The sequence below is a fragment of the Ochotona princeps genome, chromosome 19 (assembly GCF_030435755.1).
Source record: "Ochotona princeps isolate mOchPri1 chromosome 19, mOchPri1.hap1, whole genome shotgun sequence".
NCBI classification, from domain to species: Eukaryota; Metazoa; Chordata; class Mammalia; order Lagomorpha; family Ochotonidae; genus Ochotona; species Ochotona princeps.
The window spans coordinates 38021921-38035585 of NC_080850.1; positions in this window are offsets into that span (position 1 = coordinate 38021921).

Sequence of the window (13665 nt, forward strand, 5' to 3'; positions counted from 1 at the left end):
AAATGTATCCACACACAGAACTATGCTCAACTTTGTTCACATACAGAGTCTTCTTTGTCACTGATTCCTTCTCCCCTATTCCTGATACTATGCAAGCACACCCCAAATTCTTTCTTGGTCACAACTCCCTTCTCTCAAAACAGCTTTCCTTAAGTCCATCCTCATACTAGAATAACACATCTATGCAGGCTCTGCACAACTTTCTGAGTTTAAAGTATATCTTACACTTCAGCTTTTAATTGTCCAACCAGAGAATTTAGAATGCTGTCAGAACCTTGGTAAACAGCAGGCAGTGCTTGAGAATGTTCCAACACTGGACATTCATCAAAAAAATCTCACCTGGGCATTCCTGAACACCAAGCAACTGATTTGTTTACAAATTCCATCACATTTAGAAAAACGTGAAAGGCACTCAAAGTTAAAGAAGGTCAATAAATATTATCTACATTCTCTGCCAAATGTAAGTCAACTGAAAATGGAAATGCCAGGCAGAAGAAATCAAAATGCTGGTTTACTACAGATTAAATGAGATTATACATGATGGCTTTGGAGAAGATCTACCTGAAACTCCCTTGTTCAAAACTCACTATGTATCTACCAGTCACTAGTGGCACCAAGCAATGACAGAGTTCGCTCCACATAACCTAGAGGATACTAGATCTCTCTACAAGTACTGTGCCTCCATATGACAGAGAATCAGGGATGTGGAAATAGTATCTCCCCAACACTTCTCCAGCTTTCATTCATCTTTACTTTTTGGCCTAACCAGTGACCTTTTGCATAGCCAAAGGTGAGGCAGCTCCCTCTAGCACAGAAACCAATAGCCCTATCAAAACTGTATTGGGTCAACTTGGAGGGACTCATTCATCCAACATCCCTGGACCACAGTTAAGCCATATAAACTTTTCTCACAGATGACACTGAACTACACTTGAAGCATGTGAACTAAATCAATGTCACAATTGCCCAGGAAGCAATGCTATGTATTTATTCTCTATTTTATTTCACATCTGAAATATTTCCAGTCCTATTATCTACCACAGCTTATCAAATGTTTGGTAGTAAACCCAAAAGGCATCATACAGATATGTCAGTGATATTAGAATTAATTGAGATGTTCCAAAATACATACAATCCATGCTAGAGAGAAAAATTCAGTGATTAAAACCTCAGATGAATATAAGCCAAATTTTTACACTAGCACCCAAGACAACAATATGAATTAAAATTCACAAGAATTGAAGTCCTGTCCAAATTCTTAAAACTGTTCAATCTCAGCCAGAGGAGTACTTAATGACTACATAGAATCAGAAATTCTTCCAACAGTTAACATCTCAAGTGTTAATCTTCTGCAGTGGATTATAGTTTCTTTAGTAGCCAGGAGCTTAAATTACAGTGCATCAACCCTTTATCTTTGACTCTTCTGAGTTATCTTTGACCCTTTGTGGAGTCCACTGAGTTAAGATTACCAGGTGTGGGTTCAAAATGGCTTTGTAGGCTGTAGCTACACTAACCAGCCTAGGATATCAAAATCAAAACCAAGAGAGAAAAAAACCCCAACCCAAGAAAAGACCACATTTCAAGGAGTCTGCCCGACAAATGTTCAGTGGAGAAAACACAAAACAGCAAAGACCCAATGGGACAGTGAGGACAGAGGAGAGAGATGCAGGTGCTGCTACGGCCTGCCACACAGCTCAGTCCATACCCACTGGGAGTCATCATCCTCTCAGGGAGATGTAGGAGGACACTGCTGTAAATCCCACAAACCAGTTTTAGCTGAAAGAGAATCCCTCTTACACCCACTGAATTTCATTCTAGGTAGGTGAAAGGACTGGGATAGGAGTAATGACTTGGCTCCAAGAAGAGAAGGAAAATGACCTCCTTTCCCTCTCCCACCCCTGTGGAGCACCAGAATTTGCTGTGAGAGTTGTGTAGTGAATTTCTATACAGTGTTACTAGAGTGATCAGAGTTTTAGTCAGGGCCACGTGCAGGCAATAGGAAAGACCTACTGCATCCTGAAACTCAGAGACTGTGGAGATCAGCCCTGGAGCTGTACTCACCCTTCGTGATCCAAGGGAAAACTCCCTTTATTTCTGGAGTCCAACACTAGCAGCAGACATTAAAATAACCCATCCCCACCCAGAAGATCTGGGTTGAGACCTTACTACACTCAGTAACACCAGGCCTGCAGCAACCAATTCTCAGTCCCCACAGGAATTGAGCTGATGAACTGAAGGCAGAACTTACCAGAAATCCACCTCTCTGGACTCACAGCTGTCACAGCAAATGCCCAGTATACCTTGTGATCACTCTGCATGCTTGTGGGTCCAGCACTAGGCTGTTGAGGTTATAAGCCACATTACTAGTTACACTATCCTAGCAGGACATCACACAGGCCTGGACCACAGCAATGGGTGCTACAGCTCCACCATCATTCAGGTCAGCTACTGGGATGTGTGCGCAGCTTCCTTTGTGTCCTTCAGCAATGAGAACAATGGATGTCAGAATTCCTGGAGTGAATGACACCAAACTCTCAGTGCTCTGAAGATACACACCCTAGGAAACCCACATTCATCTCAAAACTATACTTACACTCCTATAAACTCCCTGACCTCCCTTTCAATACAGTAGATAAATAAATAAAATTTAAAGCATATAATGCTGTACCTGACACTGACTATTATGGGGGATGGAGTTATTGTGTAATAGGCTGAGGTACTGCCCATGAAGTCAACACCCTATTACAGAGCTCCAGTTCCATTCCTGGCTCTTCCACTTCTGACCCAGATCCTTGTGAATGCACTTGGGAGAGCTTTTAAGCTGGAATTTGGGAAGTTTGGGAAGAGTTTGCACAATGGATGTGGGTATTGGTCTCAAACAGAGCCCAATCATCCACCCCCAAAGTAAATTTCTAATTTCATTTTCCATGAGTTTTTTTTAATACTCTTGCCTATTCACATCTAGTCTCTGACTGTCCATTCGATTATTTGTGCAAGCATCCTATCCCTTATACTTCTGGCACATTTAATAGACCTTGAACACAACAGGCATTAAGTCCTTCAACCACTTAGAACTTTCACTGTTCTGCTAATTAAAAATTCAAATTTCTTAGTGAATTATTCAAGGATTTCAATACTATACTCCCAAATTAACTTCTCAGCCATATTTAGTTCTCAATTTTATGTCTTACATTTCCAGAAGATTTTCAGTGCAGAGTTCTCAGCTTTTAGCAAACTGCGAATATTGATCACAATCTCATCTTTTTAGACATTCTACCAATTCTGAGACTTAGAAATTCTTCTACATACTACGTGCGAAACTAATCGGAAACAAACATCCGTGGAGAAGTCTTCAAGGTTTTCTCTTTGAACACTTAGTACAAAGGGGAAAATGAATTCACCTGCTAAAGGATGACATAAAGCAGTTCCAAGGAAACTCAAAATTAGTAACATAGGACTCTTCTAACTTGACATCTCCCCACCTTAATGCTTTCCTTCACAACAGTTCTTCTGCTCTAGAATATTTTCCTTTGTTCTGTTAAAACCCTTACCTGTTACTTGGACAACTCAGTACACATACTCAGGAAGCACATAAGGCATGCAAAAAACTAGATCAATTTTATTTTCCCAACCAAACAGCATTTGTACAGAATGGCCAATAAAGGCTACCCATGAGTAAGCTTTGGGGATACAAGAGGAATTACTCAGAGTCCTCACCTCAAAGACCTTAAGGTTTTAGAAGGAACAGTGAAAATAATCTCCAGTGTAAATCAAAATGTAAAAAGTACCAAACGGAAATGTAAGCATTGTGTTGTTAAGGCCTAGAGCAAGATAAGTGCATTTTAATTGTGAATTGAGAGAGGTTTCCATTTGAACAAGTACTTCATTAGCAATATTATTATTACTTACAATAAAGAAATAAGGTCAAAGGATTAAAGAGTGCAAAAATAACACAATCTAATATAAAATAATACAAAGAGGTACAAAATTACTGACATGATTAGGATACAGAAAATATCACAGAACACTAGATCCAAATACACAGAGAGAAATAGTGCGAGACTTGGCTGAAACGGCAACCTGAGGTCATAAAAGAGTGTTAAACTAAACATGTAACAACTTTCCAACTATTTATAAAGTAACTTAACAAAAGCTGTAGGGGCCAGTACTGTGGCAAAACAGGCTAATCTTCCACCCGCACTGCTGGCATTCCATATGAGTGCAGGTTTGAGTTCCTACTGCTCCACTTTCATTCAAGCTCCTTGCTTATCACCTGGGAAAGTAGTGAAGGATGGCTCAAATTAGGCCTCTAAACCCACATGCAAGATCCAAAAAGAAACTCCTCGCTCTGGCTTTGGATCAGTTTAGCTCTGACTGTTGTGGCCACTTGGGGAGTAAGCCAGTGAATGGAAGATTTTAATCCCCCTCTCCTTCTTTTTCCTTTTCTCTGTAAAAATCTGCCTTTCAAAACAAAAGAAATAAACTTTTTAAAAAATAACAAAGGCTACAGACTAGTAAAGATATCTAATTTTAGAAAGATAATTCTAGTGACAATACCGAATTGGTAATAAAAAAAATTTCACAGCAGATCAAATTACTCTAATTTTCCTTCATTCTTTCAAGAGTACCTGGATATTATTACACCATGTTCTCCCAGAAGGTCTCTGAACGGCATTACAAGCATGAGTTAGTAATTACACTTTTATCCAGTAGCCCTAATTGGCATGCCATCTGGCTGCCTTTGAGTAAAATACTTCTAAGTTTATAATATGCAGAGAATTATATTTCCATTCAACAGGTTTGAGCTGTTTAAAATGATTAAGGAATTCAGAGCTATAAAATTTTTCCAAGGGTTAAAGTGTTCAAGGATGATGGTTATTGCTATATCAACAGTTTCCCCTTGATCTGTCATTCCTACGCTCAGCAATCTTCTCTCAGGGCCAGAACATCCCTTCTCGGGGCTGGGGGTGCAAGCGCCCTCCACTCCTGGCAGCCTGATCTCCTGCTTCACAGTGACACGCTCAGTTGTTTACACGGCTATCTGCCTGTTTTCCAGATTAACACCCTCTGGAAGTGCACTGAAAAAGTGCTGTGTTTATGAACAGGTATGCAACAAAGAGTGACTTGTTAACACTGGTTTCTAATAATTAATGAACTAAAACACTACAAAAAAATCTTTGAAAATGAGCAAATGCTGAATTTCTTGTTCAAATTATCTAGAGAACAGAAAGGGTTAGCAGGGAAGAATCATTTCTCTTAGTTTCCTAGCAGTGGAAATCATAAATCACAGGAAGCATTAATTATCCTTTACCTCCATGAGTGTATGGGTCAAGACTCCACAAAGATACCATGAACCAAAAACCTCAAGGCCCATCCATCACTTCCATCTTTATGACCTTTCTAAACAAGTGAGTAGAATGTCAGAAAGGACACTCTATTTTATAGAACCACATAGGATCTGGTTGTTACAGCAGTACAAACCAATTCAAAGCCTCTCAATCAACCTGACATTTAGTTTAGCAATGAGGTTAGAGAAGTAAAATTAATTTGCTAAACCATTTGCTTAGGAATGTTTATTAGGATTAAGAACTTTTGGCAACATTTCAGTAAAAGACACATTAATGATGGATTTTTTTATAAAAACAGATTTTTATTTATTTATAGGAAAAACAGAGTTACAGGAAAAGAAATGAGAGAGACAGAGAGAGGGAGAGAGACAGAGAGACAGAGACAGAGAGACAGAGAGAAAAAGAGAGAGAGAGAGAGAGAGAGAGAGAGAGAGAGAGAGAGAGAGAGAGACTGTTCCAATCACTGGTTCACTTCCCAAATGGCCACAAGGCCATGTTTGGGTCAGGCCAGATGTAGGAGCCTGGATCTGCATCTAGGTCTCCCACATGGGTGCTAGGGCCTGACCTCCCAATGCATCATGCACTGCTACCCCACTTTACACACTCAAGTCTCTAAACTCAGAGACTCAGGCTCCGTCTCCAAAGTCTCAGTCTCAGAGCCACACTTCTTCTGCCACACTGCCTGCCCTACTCATCACGGCAGAGCAGCTAAGGTTACCAGGGGAGAACAAGTTCAGACACGAAAAAATAGCAAGATATTACAGCAAACAAACAAACAAAATCAAGCAACAAATTCTGACAATGAAAACCCATACCATAAAAGTACCTGCAAGAGCCAGAGTTAGGCAGGGAAATCAGGAACCAGGAATTCAATCTAAGTCTTCAAAGCAGATGGCAGGGACTCAGCTACGTGGCTCTTCATCGCTGCCTCCCAGTGTGTGCATTAACAGGAACCTAGAATCAGAAGCAGAGTCAGAGCTCAAACCTAGGCAATCCAATAGCGAATGGAACCCAGTCGCCATCTTAACCACTGCACACGAAGCCTACTCCAAACCAATCACTTTAAAGAAGTGTACTTTCTTCTTACAAAGCAATGAGAGAACAATGATATGATAAACAGAAATAGTATGACAATAAGTAAACACTTAATATAAAAGATAGCTGTATGAACTCAGTTGCTTCAATGCCTAACAGAATACAATCTAAAAAAAAAATTAAAGGACTACACATCCACAACAGCTGAAGAAAAAAAGGGGGGGGGGCGGGGAAGAGAGTTACTAAAATCCTGAAGGAAAAAGTAAGAGGAATGGAGACTTGAGGCTTACTATTATCAGCCATGGATAATGGGAGGGTGACATGATCCTCACATTGGTGATACTGATAGCATTCCAGAATTATCCATACCATTTGGGCAGAACCCTCGGAACATATACACATTGAGACTCTGGGTTGATATGAAGTGGCGGTTCCTCACCCCTGGGTACTGGAACGTTTGGAAAGCTACGTGTGACTTCCCCCTTTGTCTCTCCCTTTCCCCCAGAAACAACAAGAGGAAATAGCAAAATTAGAAACAATGAGTTCACCCAGTTTTCCCTAAGCCTTGATCGTTCCCACCCTGATCAACCACATAATTATTATAAAAATTAAAATTAATAAAAAAACAAAATAAAATCCTGAAGAAGAAATTCTGATTCAACAGAATACATAGTATAATATGCAAACTATGTATTAATATACTAATTAGGCAATAAAGTAAAACAAAGAGTAAGAAATACATAAGTAAGAAATACATAAATATATAAAGTAAAAAAATCAGTGTCAATATTAGGAATAGAAAGAGGAAGTAGTCAAAACAAAGAAGAGTTTGGAAAGCTTCTAGATATACATATGCATATTTAAATCAACAAATTAAAAAAAATAAAATTCTAACTATTCATATTGAAGTGACAAAAGTCAACTCAAGAAAAGCTTATGAAGTGCTTCAGCTAGTGCAAAGCAAGAAGCTGAAAAGTCAAATATCAGTATTTGAACTCCAAGATATAACAGCAAAGGCACACAGGCACAGATAACTCATAATCCCTCACTAATATGAATGTTCCAAGAGGAGCAAAACACAAAAATATGAATCAATATAAAACTGACATCAACTCTAGGTAAGGAAATTAAAGGAAAACTAGATATTACGTAACTATGTACAGCTAAAAAGAACAATGAAAACAAAACTTGAGTATCATCTTGCTTATAAAAAAGATCCAAAAATTACAAGTAAAAATTAGACTAAAGAATATAGAACAGGGGTCTGCGAAGTGGCTTAATCCTCTGCCTGCAGTGCCAGTATCCCCTGCAGATGCCATGTGGAGTCCTAGCTGTTCCACTTCCGACCCAACTCCCTGCCTAGGAAAGCAGTGTGGGATGGCCCAAGTTGTTGGGCCCCTGTGTTCATGTGGGAGACCTGGAAGAACCTCTTGGCTCCGGGCTTTTGGTGGGCTCAGCTCTGGCCGTTGTGGCCATTTGGGAAGCGAATCAGCAGATAGCATCTCTTTCTCTCTTTATGTCTCTCCTGTAAATCTGCCTCTCAGATAAAAACAAATACAAGTTTAAAAAAGGGATATAGAACAGACAGAATATAAATCAAAAGTTATTATCATAAGCAATACTAGTAATTATATTTAATGTAAATTGTAAAATGCTTCAATTCAAAACTCAAATATGATCAGACAAGAGATCAAATTTTATGTGATATACATTATGTAGAAGCAGAAAATAAAAATGTAAAAATATAGATAGCAATTCAAAATGAGTCAAATGAAAGTGTAGCCATATTAGCATCAAATTTTACTTTAAAACAGTTAAATATACATTAGAAATAGACGGACACTCAAGGATGATTTTAAAAGTGTTGCTTCCAAGAACTTACACTAATTCTAAAAGTGTGCATGCGATAAATCAGATTCCATACGTTATAGCAAACTGGCCAAATTGATCAAAATGAGATAGTTCTTATTTATGAAAATGAAACCCATAGCTTTTAGTATGCAATAGATCAAGAAGAGTAGTCATAAAAATGTGAGTACAATAAATACAATTGGTGAAACATACAGAACCCTGTAGACAGAAAGTGTGAGTTAAAAATAGAAATGTGGGGCCCGGTGGCGTGGCCTAGTGGCTAAAGTCCTTGCCTTGAAAGCCCCGGGATCCCATATGGGCGCCGGTTCTGATCCCGGCAGCTCCACTTCCCATCCAGCTCCCTGCTTGTGGCCTGGGAAAGCAGTTGAGGACGGCCCAATGCATTGGGACCCTGCACCCGCGTGAGAGACCCGGAAGAGGTTCCAGGTTCCCGGCATCGGATCGGCGTGCACCGGCCCGTTGCAGCTCACTTGGGGAGTGAATCATTGGATGGAGGATCTTCCTCTCTGTCTCTCCTCCTCTCTGTATATCTGACTTTGTAATAAAATAATAAATCTAAAAAAAAAAAAATAGAAATGTGCACTGTGAACACACTTTTAAGCCCACAATAAACATTTTCCCAACCAAAAAATGCCTTATACCAACTCATAAGATACAGCTCAACAAATTCCCAAATGCTAAACTCATACAAATTTCATATATATCATCTTGAAAATGAAATTCAGCTAGGCGTTTTTACAAAACCAACAATGAAAACACAAGAGAAGAGAAGGAAAAGGACGAGAACGCAAGAGAAGGCAAGCAAAGGCAAAGCAAAGCAACGTTTGGAAATGAAGAAACAGACTTCTAATAAACGCTGAGACAAACCATGGAAATGAGAACACATTTTGAAATAAGTGGTATGTAAGACATAATTAAAAATAAATACATCAAAAAGTAGAGTACAGATAAGTAGGAACATTTCATTTTTATGTGCTTATTAGAAAAGAAATAAAACTCAAGTCAGCAAACTAAGCATCTATTTCAACATAATGAAAAGGAACAGAAAATTAAGTCCAGACAAAAGTACTAAGAAGAAAATAACATGAGTAGATTAATGAAACAAAAAAATAAGCAAAAATATTGAGAGTTAACCAAAAGAAAATAGTTGTCCTTTGACAAGACACAAACAATGAAAAGTCCTTGGTTAGTTCAATATGGGAAAAAATTAGAAGGCAAAATTACCAATATTGGACATCACTACCAGTAAAGTCTAACAAGTTCTTAGGGTAAAACACAATTGTAATTCTAAAAGCACTGCTTGAGAGGCTTTTCAAAAAAACTGTTTATTTTTCTTGGAAATGTAGAGATACAGAGAAAAAAGAAAGAAAAGAAAGAAAAAGAAAGAAAGAAAGAGGAAAAGGGGGAGGAAAGAGAAAGAGATCTTCCATACACTGCTTTAACCCCCAGATGTCTTCAGCAGTCAGAGCTGAGCGAACCTGAAGCCAGGAGCCTGGAGGTGCAGGAACCCAAGCACTCTGGCCTCTGCTGCTTTCCCATACCATAATACAGAGCAGGATGGGAAGTGCAGCAGCTGGGGCACCAACTGGCTCCATAACAGATGCCAGCAATGTAGGCAGAGGCTTAGCTGGCCACATCACTGTGCTGGCCCCAGACAGAATTTTAAAAACACTGAAAACAAATTTCAGATGGTGCATTGTTTGTGCAGAGTAAGCTGTTGCCTTTTGTGTGTTGACTTTGTAGCCTGCAAATTCGCTGAACTGTCATGCATTCCGATTGCCTCTCAGTAAAATCTTTTTGCTCATACACGTCATCTGAAAACAAGACTCATTTGACTTCCTTCTTTCCAACTGGCATACTTTTTGCTTCTTTCTCTTGACTGGTGGTTCTGGCTAAAGCTTCCAGAAATACATATACTGAATATCAGAGGCCAGAATGGGCATCCTTGTCTGATTCTAGACCTTAATGGAAATTCTTCATGGTTTCCCTGTTCAACATGATGCTAATCGTGAGTTGGTCATATTATGTCCTGATAATTTTGAGGAATGTTCTTTGCCTACTCAATTTTCTTATGGCTTTAATCATGGTAACATGTCGTATTTTATCAAAGCTTTCTCCGTATCTATTGATATGATCATATGATTTTTATACTTTAATTTATTAATATGATGTATCACATCTATGAACTTGTGCGTGTTGAATCATCTCTATATACCAAGAATAAATCCCACCTGGTCCAACTGAATTATCTTTTTAATGTGTTGTTGGATTGCAATAGCTAATATATTATTGAGGATTTTGCGTTTGTGCTCATCAGGGATATTCATCTATTGTTTTCTTTCTTTGTAGTCTTTCTATGCACAAACAATGCTATGGCTGAGAGAAAATCTGTAAGATCAGTACTATTCCAAATAGCTACAGAAAATTTAAATACCTTGAAATGAATTTATTGAAGAATACAAATGATCTCTATAATGAAAACTATAAAACCTTAAAGAAAGAAATATAAGAAGACACAAAAAGGAAGAACCTTCTATGTTTGTGGACTGGAAGAATTAAAATCATCAAAATATCCATATTATCCAATCAATTTTCAGAGTCAAATCCATCCCATTCAGAATCTAGACCTAGAAAAAATAAGCCTAAAATTCGCGTGGAGTCACAAGAGACCTTGAGTAACTAAAGCAATGTTAACAAGGCAAAGCAAAAGGCATCACAATATCAGATTTCAAGACACACTATCAACTTCACTCCTAAATGTAAACGCAAAAATTGATACAAAAAATAATACAGCTCATCACATGACCATATTTGATGTGCTCTGTTGCTTTCTCAGAAGAACCCTGCCTACGACAATGGGAGAAAAACCTTCAAAGACTGCGCTGATGAGCCTTGCTTCCTGTAAGCTTTGGTTTGCTTGCGGACAGCAGGAAGCACTAGCCAAAGACTGGAGAAGACAAACACACTGAATCCCAAGTATGAACTTGTCCAGCTCCTCTGGGATTTCCCTCTCCATTCTCGTACGGGTCTGGAATCTACTCCTAATCCTCAAGCCTACAGTATGGCAACACTAAGAATACTCCATTATTAGTTTTCACACTGTTTACTGATTTTCTAGCTCATAGCTCTTTAAACTGCACCTTTATCAACCCATAAAATAGTCAATTTAATAAGATCATCTATTTTTGCCAAGATCCAAGGAAAACCAGTTTATTCAAATGCAGGGCTGACCCACAGCCCTAAAGTCAATCAGTGTTTCCACACACAATACCACTTTAATTGATGCAGAAAAGAAGTTTAATAAAACTAAGCACCTGATAGCGTGTGTGCGCGTGCACACGTGCGCACACACACGTTTATGGAAACTAAAACTAAAAACAAATCTATTCGGGCCCGGCGGCGTGGCCTAGTGGCTAAAGTCCTCACCTTGAAAGCCCCGGGATCCCATATGGGTGCCGGTTCTAATCCCGGCAGCTCCACTTCCCATCCGGCTCCCTGCTTGTGGCCTGGGAAAGCAGTTGAGGACGGCCCAATGCATTGGGACCCTGCACCCACGTGGGAGACCTGGAGGAGGTTCCTGGTTCCCGGCATCGGATCGGCGTGCACCGGCCCGTTGCGGCTCACTTGGGGAGTGAATCATCGGACGGAAGATCTTCCTCTGTCTCTCCTCCTCTGTGTATATCTGGCTGTAATAAAATGAATAAATCTTTAAAAAAAAAAAAACAAAAAAAAAAACAAATCTATTCAGCGAGATGAAAGATATATATCAAAATATCTACAGAAAACAGCATTCAAAACAGTGAAATGTTTAAAGTTTTCCTCCTGAAGCTGATAATGAGACAAGGCTGCCTGCTCATCCCGGTTCATCATTGTGCTGGTGGTATCATTAGGTAAGCAAGGCAGGAAAAAATTAACTGAGAAGATCAGAAGAGATAAAATTGTTCATATGTATTCAATTGCGTTTGGATAGACTATCAGAATTAATAAATGGTAAGTTACTAGAATTAGAGTTTAAGAACTTTTCAAGACAAAAGGTCAACATACAGAACCCAACTGCATCGCTGCATATCAGCAATAAGCATTAACTAGGAAACAAGGTTTTTAAATCAATTCACCTAAACAGTACCAGCAATTCAAATACTGAAAACAAAGGCAAGAGAAAATGCAAGAGTGTTGTTATGGTTCGGATGTGGTCTAAGCATGTCCTGCATTTTTTTCAAATTAAATTCCAAAATGACTGAAGTCCTACACTTTAAAATAGAGACAAATACATTTATAATCTCAGCTGAAGAACCCCTCTTGGACATTTTCAAAACACAAATTCTAGAAAGCAGACCATTGATACTTAAGCTAAAATAACCTCTAAATTTGATAAAATATTTGTGAAATGCAAATAAAATGCTTTGAGGAAACTACTTCAACTTACCAAAAAAAAAAAATGCATGGAAAAACTTTTTTTCTCTTTTTTTGTGAATGGCAGGGCAGGCTGTTGGCAGAGCCGGTTTCCTCCGTCTGTGGGTCAGGTTGGGGAACAGACGCAGTGTGGCAAACCCGAGGAGTGAGGATGAGAGGCTCCGGGAAGCCTGGCCCGTGTCCCTGGGCCTTCAGGAAGACGAGCCCTCACGCAGGGACAGCAGCCCGAGCGACGTCTATGCCTGGTGGCCCCTCCGAGCCCCAGGCGCCAAGGCCCACGGGCCAACCCTGCTCCCTCTTCCTTAGGGCCTAAGCGTGGGAGGCCGTTCCTCAGGAGGCCCGTGGGCTTCACCTCGCAGCTCTGCCCGGCCTCACAGTGACTTTTCTGCGAGATTCCCTCCACGTGGCTCCGCGCCTGTGCCCAGCACCCCGTTTCTCCACAGAGGCCGGAAGAGGCCTCGTGCGGGCAGGCGTGCGTGCTTGGCGTGCGTGCTTGGCGTGCGTGCGTGCGTGCGTGCTCCCGCCCGAGAAGGCGCACGCAGCCGCATTCACGTCAGCGCTTCCGCTGAGGTGAAGGGAGGTGAGGGTGGACAGGCAGGCGTGAGCCCGTCACCTTCCTGGGGTTTTCAGGAGGGCTTGTTACCGAAGAAAACAAAACAAATTTTAAAACTAAACTTTATTGAACACCAAATATAACCGACACACAGGCAAATGGACATAAATGATTCACAGATACTAGTGGGCCAGTGAAATCTACGGAAAGATATTTACCTCAGTGCTAATAAGGAAAATATATTATTTGATTAATTTCTCAACTTGTGATATCTTTACCTGTTTCACCTTAAAGGGAAAACAAACGTTTTAAATTTTTCATAGCGTTTTTGCAAATTCCCCCCATTTTCCTCATATATTAAGTGTATATTTTGATAATCATGCTAAAAGCAACAAATGGGTATGTTTAAAAACATGGCATTAGCAAGAGAAATTTTCTGTGCCT